Here is a 19901-nt window from a genome sequence, read left to right as displayed (position 1 = left end):
CTCCAGACAGGAGCTTAAGGTTTTACTGGGCTTAATGGGACAATATCTCCCTCCTGATGACTTCATTTAGGTCGTGCTGAAATTCCTATTAAAGCAGGGCCATTAATATTTCATTAAAATGCCTCTGATGGCAGTTCCTGCTAATCTACAGGAACGCCATCCCCTTCCCATGGAGTGGATCCCATGTGGGACGGGGAAAAACCTGTGAGGAATTCCATGTTTTCCTCAGGACTGAGTCCTTTGTCTCTTGAAAGGGTGAAACTTTTCTTGCTGGTTCTTTGGTTTTTTTTGTAAAATTATTATTTCCCTAGTATAACTCCTCACAAATTGTGGAAGAGCTGGAAATTCCAGTGTTTTAAATATTGTAAATACTGCAAAAGAAAATATGTCTTGGGCCAGAGCAGGGAATGAAACTATGGTTATTTCTACAGAGGATTTGCAGGTCCTGGAATGCAGGAGGAAAACGGGCAGGGAAATGTGAATCACTGAATCCCAGGATGGCTCAGGATGGGAAAGATCTCTAAGATGATCAAGTCCAATCACCAACCCATCGCCACCACCACGTTCATCGCTGATCCCTGTCCCCATGTGCCACATTCCCCCATTTTTTGAACACTTCCAGGGATGGTGACTCCACACTGCTCCAAGAAGCTAAGAAGCCTTTTCCAGGCTTGACATCCCTTTCCATGAAGGAATTTTTCCTGATTCCCAATCCAAACCTCTCCTGGCTCACCTTGAGGCTGCTTCCTCTCATCTGTCACTGCTGAAGATCTGGAACCAGGGACAGTGGTGACTTGAGCAGATAAAGAGCTCCAGCCTGCGACCATTCCAGGGCACAGCCCCAGCCAGAGGGAGCCTTTGGAATTCCCTGATTGCCAAATCCAAGGAGCTCTGACATTGCCCAGCACCACAGCCTGGGCTTGCAGGGTTTATCTTTGAAATTAGGCGACTCTCCTGGGTAAAAGGAGCCCCCTCATTATGAGCTTAGCAAATTAAACTGTTTGTGTCTCCAGAAGGAAACGGCCCCAACGCCTGGTGGGCGATCAGGTTCCACGGGGCTCTGGCACAGGCAGAAACCTGCACAATCCACGGGATCAGACCTAATTTGGGCTGGAAAAGACCTTTAAAGGTCACTGAGTGCAGCCATAAACCAAACACTGCCGAGTCCCACCAAACCATGGCCCTGTTGTCACAGGAACCCGAGCCAGGCTGGCAAAGCAAAGCTCCTCAATCCCAGGGACATTATTTCTTTCAAATAATTTCAAATTTCATTTCAAATGAAATGAAATTTCAAATCCTGCCTCAGTGATGGAAAACTTGGGGGGAAGGAACTGAAAACCATCTGCAAATATATATATAATATATTAAAAAATATATATAATATATATAATATTTAGCTATAACACATATATTTATAATATATAATATATAATTATATATATTATAGAATATATAATATCTATAACATTCTATATATTTATTATATACATTTCAATATATTATATTTATATGATATATTTATTATATACAGTATAAATGTATATTTACATATACACTATATATTATATACTATGTAATATATAAGGCAGATCCATGTGGGAACAGGACGGGTTGAGGAGGTGCCACATCCACCATGAGATGAGGGCTGGGATGTTCCTGGCACACCCTGCTTGGGGAAATTAAACTCTTTTAAAATAAAAGTTCAATGTGAGACACTCCAGGGACTCCCAACCCCCCCAACAGCTCAGGCAGCCCCGGCAGTGCGAGCTGTGCTTTTGGGGAAGGATATTTAAGGATATTTCCCAACGTTGGAGTTGTCAGCTTTCATTTCTGCCCCTGGCCTTGATGCACAGGTTGTCTCAGGAATTTATTTGACTGACAGATGTCCAAGGCAAAGGAAGCCCTGTGGATCTCCCCAGCTGTGAGATTGTGAGCTCCTCGCAGTTGCTGCACGGCAAAAGTTCCATAATAAAATGAAATTAGTAAATTCCTTACAAAAAACTTGTAGCGTGCAACCCCCATAGTTTAACATGAAATATTTAATCCCTTAAAACTTGTTTCTGTTATTGTTCAGTCTAACTTTTGAGTCTAAACTTGTTTTAATTGCAGTGTTAAGACTGCAGTATTCAATTAATTATTAATGATTAAGTATTAAATATAAATCAATTAACTCCCTTTTTTGCAGAAATATCTGAGCTTTTTAATTATTTGAAGTGGCAATAATAATAAAAATAATTTGCTGCAATATTGCAAATTTTACTATCTCAGAGTCTCATTCCAAAGTTCCCAAGTGCAGTTGGAGTTTCTGAGTGCAGAATGGAGCTGGTTATTAAAGAGCATTAATATAAATCAGAGGTAATTCAGAAACTGAGTGCACGTTATGGATAAGGGATTTCTGAGCTTTGAGCTTTAAATAAATAGGAAATTAAATAAAAATAAAAATAAAAATAAAAATAAAAATAAAAATAAATATAAATGTGTGTCCATGCATGTGTAATTAAATGTAAATATTCATGGAAATTCCAGAAGAAAAATACAATGTCCACTGAAATATCAGGGGAAAACTCTGGATATTCATTTATATCCTGCAAAAGGAAAATTTGCCATTTGGAAGGAAGCTGAGGCTTCTGTGCTATTTAATTTCCATGGTCATCCCTCACTTTTCCTGGATAATCCAGCCAGGAATCCAGCTCCAAGTGCTGCTCCCTGCACTCCAGTGGTGTTTATGGCACTTTGTCCTTGGAATCCCAGCACTCTGAGATGGGGATTGACTGGACAAACCCTTGGAATAATGGGAAAAGCGGGAAGGATTGATCCCAGCAGGATTTATCCACTCATTTTCTCCTTGTGTGGCTGCTCCTCTCATCTATCCCCAGCACATCCAGCAGCTCTGATGTTCCAGCTCTGCCCTGCTCAACCCCTGCCCTCCAGCTTATTTTTGCATAAAATTTCCCATTTTTTTTCCCATTGCTTTCATGGGGGAGGGGTTCTAAACCCCCTCTGTGTTGTGTTGGAGCAGGCAAACTGGGATCCAGCAGGTTTTTTGGGAGAATCCAGCACCAAAATCAGAGCTAGTCTTCAACCCTTCAGCACATGCAATGTTGTGTGTCCAGAGCTGGCAGAGGATTTGTGTGGTTGGGAGCAGACAAATTATGAGCAGCTCCGTGATGATTATGAGGGTGCAGATCTGTGGGAAGGGATGGGATCCTATTTCCTTCTCTCCCTGCTGAAAACAGCAAAAATAACTCCAGGATTATCTATTCCTGCTTCTCATGGCAGCAGAGGAAATGTCAAAGTTTGGAAGTGTGACAGAAATATGGGAAAACTCCAATTCAGAACGTGAGTGAGGACAATTCTGGGATTTTATTGAATTCAGGCTTAATATTGAAATTAAACTATTTAAATCAAACAACTTCCAAAGGCAGCTCAGCATCCCCTGATGTGAGCCCAGACCCGCACACTAAAGCAGCGCAGAACCTGAAACATAGAAAAGTAAAACCTGAGGCATCAAGGGGATTCATCTTCCTGACTTTGGAATATCTTCATGGTCAAATACTTGATTTCAATTTCAAACTTTGCATGGAACGGTTTGGGTTGGAAGGGACCATAAGAACCCTCCAAACTTTGCATGGAACGGTTTGGGTTGGAGCCATCAGGTGCCCCAGCACAACTCCTCCCATGTCCAAGTGGCTGAACCCCAGAGGTGACACCAGTCCCTCTCAAGCTGGGAACCTCCATGGACCAGGAATCACCTCTGGAGACAAAACAGCCAACAGTGAGCATTGAAATGAGGCTGACACTGCCCCATCACATCACTGAAAATTGAATTTTCCAGCACTGCGCACCTGAAAATGGGAACAAACCTCAGAACCATGGCTTTTCTGCTTTTCCTTGTAATTGAACAAGAATTTCTCCTTTTCTTTCTTTCCTGCTTTTTTTCTTTCCTTCTTTTTTTTCTTTCCTTCTTTCTTTCCATTATTTTTTCTGTCCTTTTTTCCCCTTCTTTTTTCCCTCTTCTTTTTTCCCTTCCTTTTTTCTTCTCTTCCTTCTTTCCCCCTTCTTTTATTTATTTTCATTTCCCCCCTTCTTTTCTTTCTTTCCTTCTTTCTTTTTCTCCTGCTTTTTGCTTCTTTTTTCCTTTTTTTCCTTCTTTTTTCCTTTTTTTGCTCCTTCTTTTTTTTTCTCCTTCTCTTTTTCAAAAGCAAGCAGGATAAAATACTGGTCTGTACCGAATGCCTGGCTGCTATATTTAACTCAGACAAACACGTAACAAATCACTATTCTGCAGAAAGAAGGCACACCTCAGAGGCTGGATTTTTTTCCTTTTTTTTTCTCTTCAGACCTGGACGTAGAGACCACAACCCTCTAAATAATCCTCCAGAAATAAACCAATGAAATGTTCCCTCTGACAACAGACACAGCATTATACCTGCAGCTGGTAAATGTTTCCACAGTCCAACCACCTTTCCTTCTCGTTTCCAGTAAAAATTTGCTCCCCGGGGGATGGAGGCAGCAGTTGGATTTTAATTACTTTTCTGCAATAACGTGCAATGGAGAGTTGCAATTTTTTTCTTTTCTTTTTTTTTTTTCCTTTTTTTTTTTTTAATGCTGCTGATGGATTCTCATTTTTTTTCTCTTTTTGGAAGGGAAGGGCTGAGGAGGGTTGGCAGCAAAGGCAGATGCCCTGTGGAGATCCATCCCTGGTGTGTCTCTGATTCCTTGAGAAGGCTGAGCTGGAACAGAGGCTGGGCAGAGTTCCAGAATAAAGCAGGGATTTATTCAAAGGATCTCCTCCATGGATCCACCTGGGGCAGCACAAGAGCCCAGCCAGGGCTGCACCCAAGATGAACCCAAATGGTCCCAAAATGCACGAGCGCTGCCGGGGTCTCTCCCTGGGATCAGCTCTGCTCCATGTGCACATTGCAGTTCATTGTCCAGTTCCAGCTGCAGCCCATCCAGTCCCATCCTGCTTGTTTTTCTCTCTGCAGCCCACGGGGTTTGTGCTCCTGGGCTGAGATTTGGATCATTTGTCCTTGGTGCCCAGCTGGAGCAGGAATTGTTTTGTGTCCCTGCTCTGTGCAGAGAGCTCAGCATCCCCTGATGTGAGCCCAGACCCGCACACTAAAGCAGCACAGAACTGGGAAAATAAAAAAACTAAAACCTGAAGCATCATCTCAATCCCTTGTTTTTTGCAGCCCAGAGACACAGAATACTGGGAATTCAGTGAAGATTCCAGGGAACGTTGCAGCACTGCTGGCTCAGCCCTTCAGGCCAAGCTCCAAGTGAAGCTCAGTGGTTTCAACCCCTTCCTTCTCTTGAACAAACTCCAGGAGCCAGGAAACTTGGGAATATTTCCCCCATCCCTGGCAGTGTCCAAGGCTGGGTTGGACATTGGGGCTTGGTCCACTGAAGGTGTTCTTGCCCATGGCAGGGATGGGATGGGATGAAATTTCAGGTCCTTTCCCACCTAAACCTTTCCATGACTCTGTGATTCCATGATTTGAGCAGGGGCATGGAAGTGACCTCCAAGGTCTCTTTCAACCCAAACCGTTCCATGATTCCATGTGGGGAAAGCTGCCCAGCCCTGAGGTGGTTTTGGGGTGTAACTGCTGCAGAGAGGAATTCAGTTTTTGAGCGAAAAGAACCTGCTGTGTATCCGTGATTCCCACCTGGATTTCATGGCTGAAAATGCATCTCCTTGGCTTTCATGAAGAAAAATGCAGAGCACCCAACCAAGGTTGGCTTTTCCTGACAGAAGATCCTGTCCCAGCCCTGGTGCTGCTGCCTGAAGCTGACAGCAGAAATCCTGATTTCCTGGGGCAAAGAAATCCCATGGGTGTTTGGTGCCATTGGCCATGTTTTGAGCCATTTGTCTCAAAAATTTGAGTCAAATTTTTGGCTCTAAAATTCGGGTTTTGAGCCAAATTTTCTACTGCCCTGGTGCTTGAAGGTGTTTTGAGAATGAAACAATTCCAAAATTCAAAATTTGGGGAATTTCCTTCCATCCCTTTCTCTCTCCTTGAACAGAGCTGGTTTTCTGCAGCTCCAGGTGGTCCCTGCTGGAACCCCTGGTTGTGACTCCAGAGCTCCTTGGAAATCCCACTTTACTTGCAGTATCTCTGAAGGACACCCAACACAGGGATTTATTTTTCCTCAACAAGATTGATTTGGTTCCCATCCAGGGCTCAGCCTTTTCCAAGGATTCCTTGGATTTTGCCCCCTTTTCCTGACTGCCAGCATTCCCAACCCTGCCCTCAGGACCCTCTCCTTGCACAGAGGGGTCTGTCCTTCATTCCAGAGAATTAGGGTTTGTATCATTTCATCCCACTCACTCCTGGCTCTATTTAGATATAATTCCTGCCATCAGGCTTTGCATCCTCGTTTTATCCCTGCAATGGGATGAAATGCATTAAAAAACCCTGCTGGCTTTGGGCAGGAGGATATTTATTTAAGCAAGCTGAGTTCCATATTTTGGTTGAATAATTACAACCTTTTTCTCTTGCATCCATTTACTGAACCCTATTATTTTCTGCCACTGAAGCCCAAAAAAGTATTTACACAGCTCAGTGCTCCTCAGGCTAAACACGGATGGGATGCTCAATCATGGGAATCAGTGCAAAAATCCTTGATTTTTTCCTTTTCTCAATGATTTTTGAATCGAGACTAAATAGAGCTGGAAGAGCTGAGGGAAGCAGAGAGATATTTCTTGTCCTTAATGTGCAGAAAGTTTGGATCTCTTCCTTAATCCAGGGGAAAGGACCAGAAGTAGGAACATACTTTGGTTTGCAGTTTATTTTTCTCTGCCTTCCCTTCCCTAATTCAAACAAACCCAACCTTTTCTTTGATTGCTGCTGTTCCATCCAGGGATGGGATTTCTCTGGAATCTCTTCTCTGGAAGCTCCTGGTGGGCTGGATGTGGGTGGTTCCCAGAAACATCAGGAGATGTTGGAGTGATACCAAATCCTGGGCCACTCATTTCTTAATCAGGCTTCTTAAACAAACAAAGCACCAGGGCTGAAAAGTGAAAATTTAATTATCTGTTCACCTCTGGAGCTGCTGTTGGATCACCAGCTGCAAAAATGGGGAGAAAATCATACAATTAAATTTAAAAATGTGGGATGTTAGTTTTGGATGGAGGATCCCTTGATGTGGCTTGAAGGAAGCAGTGTGTGAACCCAGAGAAATCCTGGCTTAATCCGGATTCCAAACCAGAATTATGACCATTTCTCCCTTGCACTTGCTGGTAGTTTTCCGTAGGTTCTGTCTGGTTCCATTTGGGAAGTGGAGCTCAATCCCTGCTTGAATTTCCCCTGATGAACTCTGCAAATCAGGATGGTGTTTAAATGAGATTATTTAAGCTTTTGATTTAAATGAGATTATTTAAGCTTTTGATTACCTTGATTACACCCTTCTGATTGTGCTGATGTCAATAATTGGGTGCTGCTGCTGCTAAAACTTTAAAACCCTCCAAAACTCCACAAGTACCTTCCAGAAATAAAACTTTTCTTTTTTATTTCCTTTTTAACTTTTCCTGGGTGGTTCCTGAATCCCTTAGCCAGGGACTAAGGTGCCCTCACCTGGTGCTGTCTGTGCTCCTGTGGAATTATGATTCCACATAAACACAATTCTCTGACACTGGGTTACATGAAGTCACTGCTATCTATTTCTTTACCTGCTTTTTGTTTTTTCTTTAATGTAGATCATTTATCAATGCAAATTTTAGGGGACAACATTGACAAAACCTCCAGAGGAGGCTGTGAGATGGATTCCAAGTCCGAAGCTGGAGCTTGAAACATCAATTAAATATTTCAGTATTTCAATATTTAATTTTTTCACTGCCCCTCATTAACAGCCAGCCACAAGAGGTGTTTTTCCCCCAGTTTCTGCCCAGTCCCTAAAGGATGTGCCAGGAGCTCCCTTGAGATGTGGGCAAGGACAGCAGGAAATTTGCAGCCTTGGATTTTTTTCCCTCTGGTTCCTCTTTTTCCCTGTTTTTACACCTGAGTGAGCAACCTGGGCTATGGAATGTTCCCTGCCAGGGCAGGGATGGGCTTTAGGGCTCCTTCCAGCCCAAACCATCCTGGGATTTTATCATTCCGGGTGTCCAGCCCATGGATCCAAACCCTTTCCAGGTGTGAAACACAAGATTTCAGATTATCAGGGACTCACAGGGGTGGGGGAACCTCTCCCAGCACCACTGGGAGCCATTATTTCCATTTTTTATTGACCCTTTTGTTCCCAATGCCATAAGGATCAGGAACATTTATGGCTTTATTTCACAAAACTTGAATTATTTCAGGGGAGAGGGAAGGGATCATAATTTGGAACTTTTTTCCCACTTCCATCATCAACATTTCATGGAATAGTGTGTCCTCACATGGGGCACCACTAAATGCTGGTTCTTGGCTTTTTTTTGCTGTTAACGTTGAGATTGAAAGTGTTTGTGACAGTATTTTCTGTTTAGAATTAGACTTTTATTTCCTTTTATTTATGTTACAGTCTCACCAGCGGTGAGTTCTGTAGTACTTTACTAATAAGTTATAAAATGGCTATCTATTTTTCTCTGTAAGTTTTTTTTTTTAAGGTTAAATTGTCTAATTAAGAAATGACACTTAAATTATTTTTACTTTTAACCTAATAATGCGGACTTTTTTAAACTTAATTTAATTTAAATTTTAAACTTAATTTTAATTACAAACTACTGCTTAAACTCATGAAGAAGAAGGTGAAGTAGAAGGTGAAGAAGGTGAAGGAGAAGATAAAGAAGAAGGACTGGTTTCTCCTCTAAAACCTTTAATTTGCTTTATATATATTGCTATATTCTAAAACTTTAAACTTAAAGTTTTCTACTACATGATATTACACACTTTAAATCAAATTACACACTTGTAATCTTAGTGTTATCAATTAATTTTGGAAGTCTTCTCCATGGCTTTAGGTCAAATATAATCCTCTCTTGGGGGTCAAAATCTGTCAGTACAGAAAGTTTTAAACTCTCAGCATTTAGGACTTCAACAGGAAGGAACTTTAGGGATCACCTCATCCCACCCCCTTCCATCATCCAAAGATGCTCCAACCTGGTCTTGGACACTTCCAGGGATGGAGCAGCCACAGCTCCTCTGGGAATCCCATCCCAGCCCCTTCCACCATTCCAGGCTGTCCCAACCTGGCCTTGGGCACTTCCATCTTCTCTGGGAATCCCTTCCCAGCCCCTCCCCACCCACTCAGGGCAGGATTTCTCCCCAAAATCCCCTCTCCCCCCACCCTCTGCAAAGGGGAATCCATTCCCCGTGTCCCACGTTCCCATTCCCATCCGTGCACGCACTCCCACATATCCATAAACACATAAATAAATATTGGCCTTGCCCAGCTCTTAAAAATGTTCTGCATCTGCTGCAAAAGCCACATTTCCCACCAGCTGGAGAGAAAACATTTTAATATGAGATCAAATATTTGGCTTGTCCAGTGCAAGATGTAATTACATTCGCTCCAACGCTCTTACACCCAGGAAAGAAACCAGAATTAGGGGGAAAAAATAATTTTTCAAAGGTGTTTTCATGTCTATCCTGGGAGGGAGAAAAAGTGTAGAGGGGGAATTTTCCCTAAATAGAATGATCTGGTTCTTTTTACGAAATAGACCTGAATTTTCTGATGCCACAGCTCAAATCCTGTAATTATAAAGCAGAGTTCACAAAGTTTTTCACCTCGTTAGCACACCTTGTGTTGGTGGAGCAGCTTTTTCGCTCAGGACTGAAACACTTTTTTAGAGAACACACCCAAAAATAGAGGAGTGAAGATTCTGGCTGCTCTGTGATCCCTGGCAGACCCCACCTCATGGTTGGGTTTGTGCACAAATCATTTTAACCCCGTGGGGGATGAACCTGGCTGAGGACAGGGTGGGGGCTCTGTCCTGGAATTCCCAGGATGGATGCACAGGGAGGCAGGAGCAGAACAAAATCAGTAAAAAGTTGCCATTATCACTTTTTTTGGGGGCAGTGTCCAAAGCTGCTTAAACTCAAGTTTAGTCTGAGCAGCTGTGTGGGGTTTTAGTGATGATAAAATTTCCATCTTGCCAAAAATTAAGCTGATAAATTTTCCAGCTTTCCAAAAATTAAGCTGATAAAATTCCCATCTTGCCAAAAATTAGGCTGATAAATTTTCCAGCTTTCCAAAAATTAAGCTGATAAAATTCCCATCTTGCCAAAAATTAGGCTGATAAATTTTCCAGCTTTCCAAAAATTAAGCTGATAAATTTACCAACCTTCAAAAAATTAAGCTGATAAAATTTCCATTTTGCCGACAATTAAGCCCAGGTTTAATCACCTTCCTGGGCTGAAGCTGAGACAGGTGAGAGGAAAAGAGAAAATACAGATACAGCAGAAAGAAAGGGCAGAAAAAGCAAGAATTTGCCTTTCTGGGTTATTTATTCCCTCCACATCTCTTCCCTCAGACCCCAGCATTCCAGTTTGATCTCTGCCCCTCAGTCTCTGCTATCGAGCAGCAACAGGAAAGGTTTTGATTTTCCAACCTTTTTTTTTTTTTTGAGCCAAATTTTGCCACCTTAAAAGCTCCAATTTCGTGTAACTTTGTTCAAAGCCCAGGAGATTTGGATCAGGACTCAATTTGTCCCTGAAGATTCAGATAAATTTCAAACAAGCCTTGGAGATGTGTAACTCAATCTTTTGAAAAATGAATAATTTATTATTTTTTTTTTAACTTTCTTTCAGCTTAAATAAATGATTGGACTTGCAGAATTACCGTTACTTTTTGCATTTCTGATCTGCCCTGGTGGAAGCTCCAGGATTCCAACAGAAAGGAGAATAAAGCCTGGGAATAAAGTCAGTGATTTTTAACTTCTGCTGTTTGTTTTACAGGTAAAACCAGTTAAAACCAGTCCTAAAATTGGACTAAACTCCCTGTGCGTGCTTAATCCAAGTGTTGTTTTCTGACATTGTACGAAATGCAGAAATTTAGGGGGATTTTCAATTGGGTGTGCCACTGATGGACAATTAACAGCTCCACTGATGGAATTTCTTAATTGTCTAATTACTAAAGAATTTAATTGCTCGCTCCTGTCCCTGCAAAGTGGATCTGGACCCCAAGGATCTCCTTGGGATGTGCCCTTTCCTCTGATCAGGGCAATTTCTGTCACACAAAGTAAAATTAAGCCTTGGAGGAACATTCTGGATCTGGGGGGTCTTTTTGGGATTGGGTTTTTGGTTGGTTTGGGGTTTTTTTGTTTGTTTCTTTTGGTTTGTTTTTTTTTCCATTTTTTTCCTTTTGTTTAGTTTTCTGTTTTGCTTTACTTTTTTTGTTTGGTTTGTTTTTGTTTTGCTTTGTTTTGTGGGGTTTTTATTTTTTGGGGTTTTATTTGTTTGGGGTTATTTTGTTTGGTTTGGGTTTTTTGGGGGTTTCTTTTTGTTAGTTTTGGGGTGAGGGGTTTTTAATTCTTTTGTTTCTTTGTTTGTTTGGTGGTTGTTGTTGTCAGATCATGATGAGGTGGAATTCATTGATCTTGACATCATTCACCTGCAGAATCTTGGTGCTAAAATCAGCCCCAGACATGGGGCTGACATGGTTTTTTATTTTTGGTTTATTATTTTGGTTTATCATTATTTATCAGCCCCAGACATAGTTTATTTTATTTTTTCCTAATTATATTTTTGTTTTTTGGAGTTTTTTTAATCCATCTGGCATCTCCAGCACTGAAGGCACTTCCCCCTCTTGCCATTGTTTGCTAAAGTCAGTCCCAACTTCCAATTTCACCTCTTTGTTTTCTTTGCTTTTGGGAATGAGCCAAATTCCCAGAAAAGCTGCCCAAACCTGTGTCCTGGTCCCAAACCCAGAAACCTTGGGCTCAGACTCTGCCCAGGTTTTATTTTAAATCAGACCTGTCTGAGACAGCCTTGGAAAATCCCAAAGTCCCATGGGAGACTTGTTTCCAAACCCTCCAGAAATAATTGCAGCTCCTTGAAAACACAGAAAAGTGGTTTTTCAAGGGAATCTGCCTGGTTGGAGATGGATCACTCTATAATCAAGCAATGATTCAATGAAATTTAACCTCAGCCTAATATATTTTGTCGACCTTTTTCATTTTTAAGCCGTTCCTGTGGCTCTTTTTTGCTGTCCAGAATACCCAAATACCTGGCGGGGGTGGTGGTTCCTGCCAGCCCCGAGGCACTGAGGGCAGCCTGGCCCTGCTTTTCCTGTGGGTTCCCATTCCTTGGGACGTGCAGCTGGGTTTATTTCGTGTCCCAGGGCACTCCCAGCCAGGGAATTGTGCTGGGAGAGGGAATCTCCTCCCCTGGCTGTGAAGAACATTAAATTTCACACCTTGGGGACGTAACGAGGGCAATGAGTTTGGTTTAGCAACACCCATGGGCTGAGATGGGGCTTAAATGAGATCAGAGGGGACAAAAACCCCTTCAAAAAGTCAATTTTCCCATTTTTATCTTCATTTTGGCTTTAATTTATTGGTTTTATGCCATTCTCCAGTGGACTGAAAAGCTTTTTAAAGGATATTTCATTACCTTTATGTGTGATGGCAGCACAAGTGGCCTCACCTGTGCTGGCTCTAATCTCTCTAATCTGGTTAAAAGGATAAATCAGAAATCTGCCACTGATTTCAACAACCTTCATCCACCTCACATTGAATTTCAGAGCCTGACTTTATTGTGATGTAATCAATTTCTCTTTGGCAAATCACAGAAATTCAACCCCTGAAATTTTCTGCTGGGAACTTATTTTCTTTCCTGAGTTTCAAATCTTCTGATTGAGTCCCCCTTTTATTTGTCAACTTTTATAACTCTCTACATCCCCTAACTCAGCTTTCAGGACATTCAATATCCCAATGAGTGCATCCTTTGTGGATTTTAGAGATTTCTAAATCTCTATTATGCCCTGCCAAAATGTCATTAGTTAAAAAAAAAACACCAAAAAAAACCCTCTCAACAAGGAGGGACAACAAAATATTTGGGTTTGGCAGGATGTTTGAGATGTTCCCCAATTCCAGATTAGAAATTCAGGGAGGTTTCGTGATTCTCCTTTAATTGTACCCTGATTAAATTTTCCATTTTCCAGCTCTATTTTTTTAATGATGAGAGAAACTCATCTCTTTTTTTGAGGAGAGAAAATCTGGATTCTTACTTTGGGACATTGATAAATCACTCAGACAGAAAGTGTTTGACCTTTAGAGATGATTAAATGAAGACTGCGAGTGCTCTGTTCAGATTTTCTCTCTTGATTCATTCATAGATAAATTTACTTTAAACACTTCTTCGTTTTCCTCCCTCTCCCCCAGCTTTGCAAGGCCTCACTCATTCATTTTGAAAAACATTTATTCAGAGAAGCCAGGCTCTCTTTTCACTCCAAGCTGGCCTTTTGCTCATTTTCTCACTTGGTAATTTTTGCAGTCCTAACGTGAGGTACATTTTTATACCAAAATCACTTCATTCCCCAAAGCTCCATCTGCCTTCCCAGCCTCTCCAGATTTTCCTTCTCCTCTTGAGATAAAATGTTCATTTATGTTGGATTGGTCTCTTTTCTGACCCAGAGATGCTGTAACTGAGAGGTGTTTTAAAAACTTTTATTCCATTTTCAGTCTCATGTAAAAGGTGAGACAATACAGATGTCATAATTCACACCATCACAATTAGAACCTCTTTCTGAATTACAATACATTATAAGCATTATGTATACACTTATAATGTATTGCAATACAATAAACTCCTTTTCACTGCCAATCATCTAAAATTTATTTTCTTTCCACCTCCTGTTCTTGTGTCCCTCCTGGGGAATTTTTTGCCTTTTCCATTGTTGGATTCCTGACCCAATTCAGTCTCTCTGGAGGTTCTGCACTTGTGGGGCTCTCTCTGTCCCTCTTGTCTCCAAGTTTTCCCCATCTTCTCCAACCCTTCCAACAATTCCTGAACTTCTGGGGGACTTTTACCCTAAATTTTAGATGGGGATTTTTAACTTTAAAACATAAACCAAATTTTATATTTACAACTTTTTTATTTCTTTAATTTTCATGTGGCTCAAGTTGAGACGTGCCCAGACCCATGAAAAATCTGCAAGTTCAGATTTCCAGGGCTGATAACCCCTGCTGGCCAAAATCCTTTGTTTGCTTTTTGACTTTTCCTTATTTAACTTCTCTGATTTTCCTTCTGTGCTCCCATCAAGATTCCAAGTACACTGAGCCCAAAATCACTCCAGAACACCAACTTGAATTTTAGGTAACATTCCCTCAGCCAAATTCCTCACTTCTCCTTCATTTTGAGTGAAAGGATGGGGAAAATCTCATTCTAGGAGTTCACCCACCTTAAATAACCTTTTGGGTGGTGAATACAAACCAAACGTGTCTTGAGGAATTGCTCCTTGAGGAGAAAGTGAAATTGGGATTTTGTTCCCTGGAGTGCATCAGCACAGTCCCTTCTGCTCTGCTTGGGATCTGGTTTTGGAGGTGTTTTCGTGGTAAGAACAGCTTTACCTGCGTCCCAAATTACACAGACTCCTCCCAGTCCCAGCTTTGCCTGGATAATCCGCATGGAATTGTGATTTATTGCACAAATGGGTTCCTACTCTGCACCCCAGCAAGGTGGAGAGGAAAGCCGGGGCTCCTGGGCTGAGTGGCTCCCAAGGGCTTTGCCATACTGGCAGAAAATGCAAATTATTTTCCATAATGAGACACATCTGAGGGAGACACTGACAGAGCAGGGAGGATTTGGGCTGATCCCCCTCCAATCCAGCAGGATGCCATTCCCAAATCTCCTGCCCTTTCCTCGAGGCCTTTGGCTCTTGTTCCCCTGGCCTGATGCTCTGACTTTTCCCACTGCTGGCATTTGTTCTGTGGCTGTAATTTGGAGCTGGAGAGCCTTGAAACCATTTAACTGGTGGAAGTAAATTGCTTGGAGCACTGTGAAAATATCGTTGAGACCGTGTGGTTTTTAAACTCCTTCTCACTGCACTGTGCTCCTGAATTATTTCCAGCTGCTTCCAGATGCTCCTTGTTGCCTTGCAATAGGAAATGTGCAGATCCTGCCCCAGCCAGGTGCTGATTGTGGGCTTGGAGATAAGAAAAGAGCTCCCCAAGCTGTTCTGTGAGCTGTTATTGGTGGTATTCCTTGAATTAATTATCATTTTGTGTCAGGAGATGGATTCACTTGGGTTATGTGAGGTTTATTGCAGAAATGCTGAGTGTCAGAGCACGGATAAAGATTTTTTTTCTGCTTTATCTGTGAATCAGGGGAGGTTTCCAGGTGACTTGGAGACTTCTCCCATACAACACAGAGAGTTCTGCTGGAACTTCCCATGGAACAGGCAGCTGCATTTGGGGCTGATGCAAATTCCAGAGTTCTCAGAGCTGGGGATGCTCCATCCCTTCAGGAAGCTGCTGCCCCAAACATTAATCCTGTCCTGTCCTGGCTGCTGACAAAGCTGAGCACAGAGCCATGGAAAAGAATAAAATTCCTCTGCTGACAGAGACCTGGGAACAGCTACAGAAACCCAACCTTGCCTTGGCTTCCACCAGCCAAACCCAGAGAGGATTGAGGCTCTGCCTCGGAGTATTTTAAGCTCAGAACAGACTTTGTTTTGATGTATTTTCATGATAACCTGAAGGGAAAAACACGATGAGCTGAGGGTGTGAAGTGAGCAGGGCTAAATCACTTTGCTGGATGTCAGATCACCCTTTCCCCCATCCAAATCTTCTGTGTGTTTTATTCCCAGAAAAATCCTGTCAGTAAAAGTATAATGAAAACTCACCAGCTCTCCTTTGCTGTTGCTGTATTACCTCCAAAAATAGATTGTTTTTAACTTTTATGAGAGTTTAACTTGTCCTGGCTGGCTGAGAAGGAGATGCCAATGATAATAGGAAAAGGCCTGTTAATTGATTTTAAATACTGGTGGTCTTGAGTGGTGCCAGAATTAATGACAATGATCATATATTTCTGCAGCCCTTTTCATCCCAGAGCTCCTCACAGAACAACTTCCAAATTATTCCAAGGGAAGAGCAGCCAAACCTGGGGTAAAATATGGCAGGATGGTTTTCCAATTGCAACAGCAGCAGGAATATTGGGAGGAGGGATTACTGAAGCTGGAATTTGGCCAGATTCCTCGGATTTACACACTTTTACAACATTTTCTGGACTTTTAACCACAGATAACCATCTGCAGTGCCTGTCTGCTGCTCTGCTCCGAGCTGAGTGTCAAAAATAGCCTGCCCAGGGTGATATTTTAGCAAGCAAATCCTGCAGGGTATTAATAGATGCTGAAAGGCTCTGCTCTCCCCAAACCACTAAGGACAGCTTTGCAGTTTCAGGGGTTTTCAAGTGGTTGGAGTCCTCAGCACTTGTTTGTGCCATGGGAATTCTCAACCAGCCCTCCAAGACAGGCTCAGCCTCTTGGTCATCTCTTCCATTTTCTTCAAAATATGAAAAAGGAAAAGATGGCAGAGTTGCTGTTTGCTTCAGGATTTCTTAGTGTTTCCTTGGGGAATAGTTATCCAGGGAATTCAGTTTGTACAGTCCTGGGTGTGTGGTGTTTGTAGGGACACACAGAGGGGGCTCAGCTCCCTTTTTCCTGTGCTCCTGTTTTCCTCTGGATTTGTCTGCATGGATGTCCCTGCTTTCCCCTGCACTGCTGAGAATTCCAGATTGCTGATCTCCCACAAGATGATTTTTCCTGAGCTAATGGGATAAATTCTTGCATTTATGCTGAATCTTTTGCTTCTTTTCTCTGCCAAAGTCGGGATTAAATGTGGTAGATGGTATTTCTTGTTGGACTCAGATGTTTATCAGTTCTTGTCTCTGTCACAGTCTCACAAACCCTGAGTTCTACAGCACTTCACTCCAACAAACTAAAAATGGAGCCCCATCTCTCTCTCTACAAGGCCTTTTAAGGATAAACTGTCCAATTAAGAAATGGCAGCTAAATTTTTTTTACTTTTAACCCAATAACCAACCACCTGTGCCCACAATGTGGATTTTTTAAATCTAACTACACAAAACCACCCAAACCTGTGAAGAAGAAGGAGTAGCCTCCACCTTAAGACCTCCATTTTGCTTTATATATATTACTGTACTCTAAACTGTCAAACTATAAGTTTTCTACTATGTGATATTATACACTTTTAATTTAAACTCCACACACACAATCCCAGTTCCATCATTCCATTTTGGAAGTCTTCTCCAGGGCCTCAGGTCAGTGCAATGTTTTCTTGGGGGTCAGTGCCTGGCAGCACAGAAAGTCTGAAATTCTCAGCAGCCACCAGGGTTCCACCACTTTTCCTCCCTCCTTGTGATGGGGTTGGTTCTCAGCACTGTGGGGTCACTTCCCATCCTGGGACTGTGGCCTCAAGGTGCCCTCTGTGGGTTGGAGAGTCCTGGTGGGATTTTAATTCCTAAAAATTGATCCTTCTTCTGCCCCTGCAGAACACCAACCCCACAGTGATCCCCTAACTCCAGTCCCACCTACATTGGGTGGCTCAGACCTGCACACACCCCACCTCTTCTAAAGATGATTTTCATTAAATCCTTCCTTTTTTGCTGGATTTTCCTCAGTGGATGGGAAAAATCCCCATATTTGATATTCAGTGGAGAGTGAATATCCACTGAATATCAAATATGATATTGATATCATATCACTGGATATCAAATCTGATATTGATGTCATACCACTGAATATCACAACGCTGCTCTGTAACTGGGGAAATGGGTGGAATTCCACCAGGGCAGGTTTTTACCTGGTGCAAAAAGGCAGAATTCCCTTGGCTTTCCTGCTCAGCCTCCCTAGTTGTACATTCCAGCCACACAATTCCCTCCAGCTCTTCCAAGGATTCAAAAATAAAAGTGCCAGTGAGCAGAGGCTCTTCCAAAGGGGCTGATCCTCCTCCTGTGTGTTTGGACATTCCCTTATCTCCCTGCCAGGACCTCACCCCCGAGCAGCTGTGACATCACCGGTGCCACTCGGTTTCCTGAGGATTTTAACCCCTGTCAGAACCACTTAGAGATTTGAGAACTGAGAACTCCTGGGGTGCCCAAATTTTCTCTTTGGAGAAGAAAAATTGTGGGTTTTTTCTGCCTTGTTGGTGCTCACCAAACAAATAATGAGCAGCCAAATGAATCAGTGCTGGCATCAAATAAAAATTGTTAAATTCTGTGTGGCCCAGGATGTTAAGGGTTTAAAATCCTAAATAATAATTGATAAATTCTGTGTGGCCCACGATGCTGAAGGTTGAAAAACCTAAATAAAAGTGTTGAATTCTGTGTGTCCAGGGTACTGGGGGTTTAAAATCCAAAATAATAACTGTTAAATTCTATGTGCCCTAGGATGCTGAGGGTTTGAAATCCTAAATAAAAATGCTAAATTCTGTGTGTCCTAAATAAAAATGCTAAATTCTGTGTGCCCCAGGGTGTTAAAGGTTTGAAATTCTAAATCAAAATATTAAATTCTGTGTGGCCCAGGATGCTAAAGGTTTAAAATCCTAAATAATATTTTTTAAATTCTGTGTGCCCCAGTATGCTGAGGGTTTAAATTCTTAAATAATAATTAAAAAAAAGTTAAATTATGTGTGTCCCAGGGTACTGAGGGTTTAAAATCCTAAATAAAAAATGTTAAATCCTAAATAAAAAATGTTAAATTCTGATCAAGGCCCAGGATGCCTTGATCTTGTTCCTCATGTTGAACCTGAAGGATTGCACTGTAAATTAGGTATCCTCAGTGGGAGGGATAAATCTGGGCACAAAACTCAAGATTTGAGCAAATTCTCTCTGTTCTAACTGAGATTTCTTGTGAATTACAGACCAAAGTCTCTGCTGGAGCTGGAATTATTCTGTGTACAACTTTTATCAAAACAGCTCTCCTGCAAAACCAAAACAACAACTCCCAGCACCCCAAGACGAACAGATTACTGAATTATTTCTGTGAATAAATGTGAAGAATGGCTCCAGGAGCATTAACACACAGAGCTGCTGTGATCCCCTGGGCTGAAATATGGACCAGCAGGAAGAACCGAGAGGCAGAAATGAGGCTGGGTAAAAGCAGGGCTGTGTTTTGGAGAGCCCTGCTCGCCCCCAGCCCGCAGCTTCGCTGTCATTAATAAAGCCAAAGGCGAGAGGTGGGGCCACATGTGGTGTCAATACACTTTAATTAAGTGTAATAATTCCCCTTTTCCTGAGCTGGACGTGCTAAGACAGATTTCTCGGCGGAGATTTATGCCTGGCCGAGGGTTTCTGGGCTGCGCAGAGCATCAGTGCCCTCTTTGGGAGCGCCGGGATTCCTGCAGAACCCGGATTCCTGCGGGACGGGCTCCGAGCGCTGCCACACGTCCTCTTCTGGAGTGCTCACAAATCCTCTGGACATGGTTCTGCCAGGAGAATCTTACAGCGAGAAACTGTAAGAAACTCAGAAAAATTCAGGCAATTATTATCACTCTTTTTGGAATATGATTTTCCAGTGTGCTATTCATAACTCACCAACAGTGTGAGAGAAGATTCCTGAAAGCCAACCAAGTCTTAAACCATTGTTTCTATAAGAACTACAGATTTCCAATAATAATTTTATTTTCATACCTTCTAATGATAAAGTCTCTATATCACCTTTACCTGTCCCCAGTACCCCTACAGCAATACATTTCCCAGAGGGTTTGACAATTTTGCTCCCCCCTGGAGCAAAGATCTTATTCAGTTTGAGTTCCTTCACCTAAAAAAATGTAGGAAAGCTTTGGCTGAGTTCTCTGAGAATCCATAATTGGGTCATAATTAAACACTGAAAAAAAAAGAAAAACAACAACAACAACTTTATTGTGGTTTTGTCTTTTTTCTGTTCAGGTTAGGACTGGGATTGAAAGTGTTTGAGACTGTATTTTGTGTTTAGATTTAGATCTAAACACAAAATTATTGGGT

The sequence above is a fragment of the Passer montanus genome, unplaced genomic scaffold (assembly GCF_014805655.1).
Source record: "Passer montanus isolate IOZ18808 unplaced genomic scaffold, ASM1480565v1 scaffold35, whole genome shotgun sequence".
In the NCBI taxonomy this organism is placed as follows: domain Eukaryota; kingdom Metazoa; phylum Chordata; class Aves; order Passeriformes; family Passeridae; genus Passer; species Passer montanus.
Note: the sequence above shows the minus strand (reverse complement) of the source record.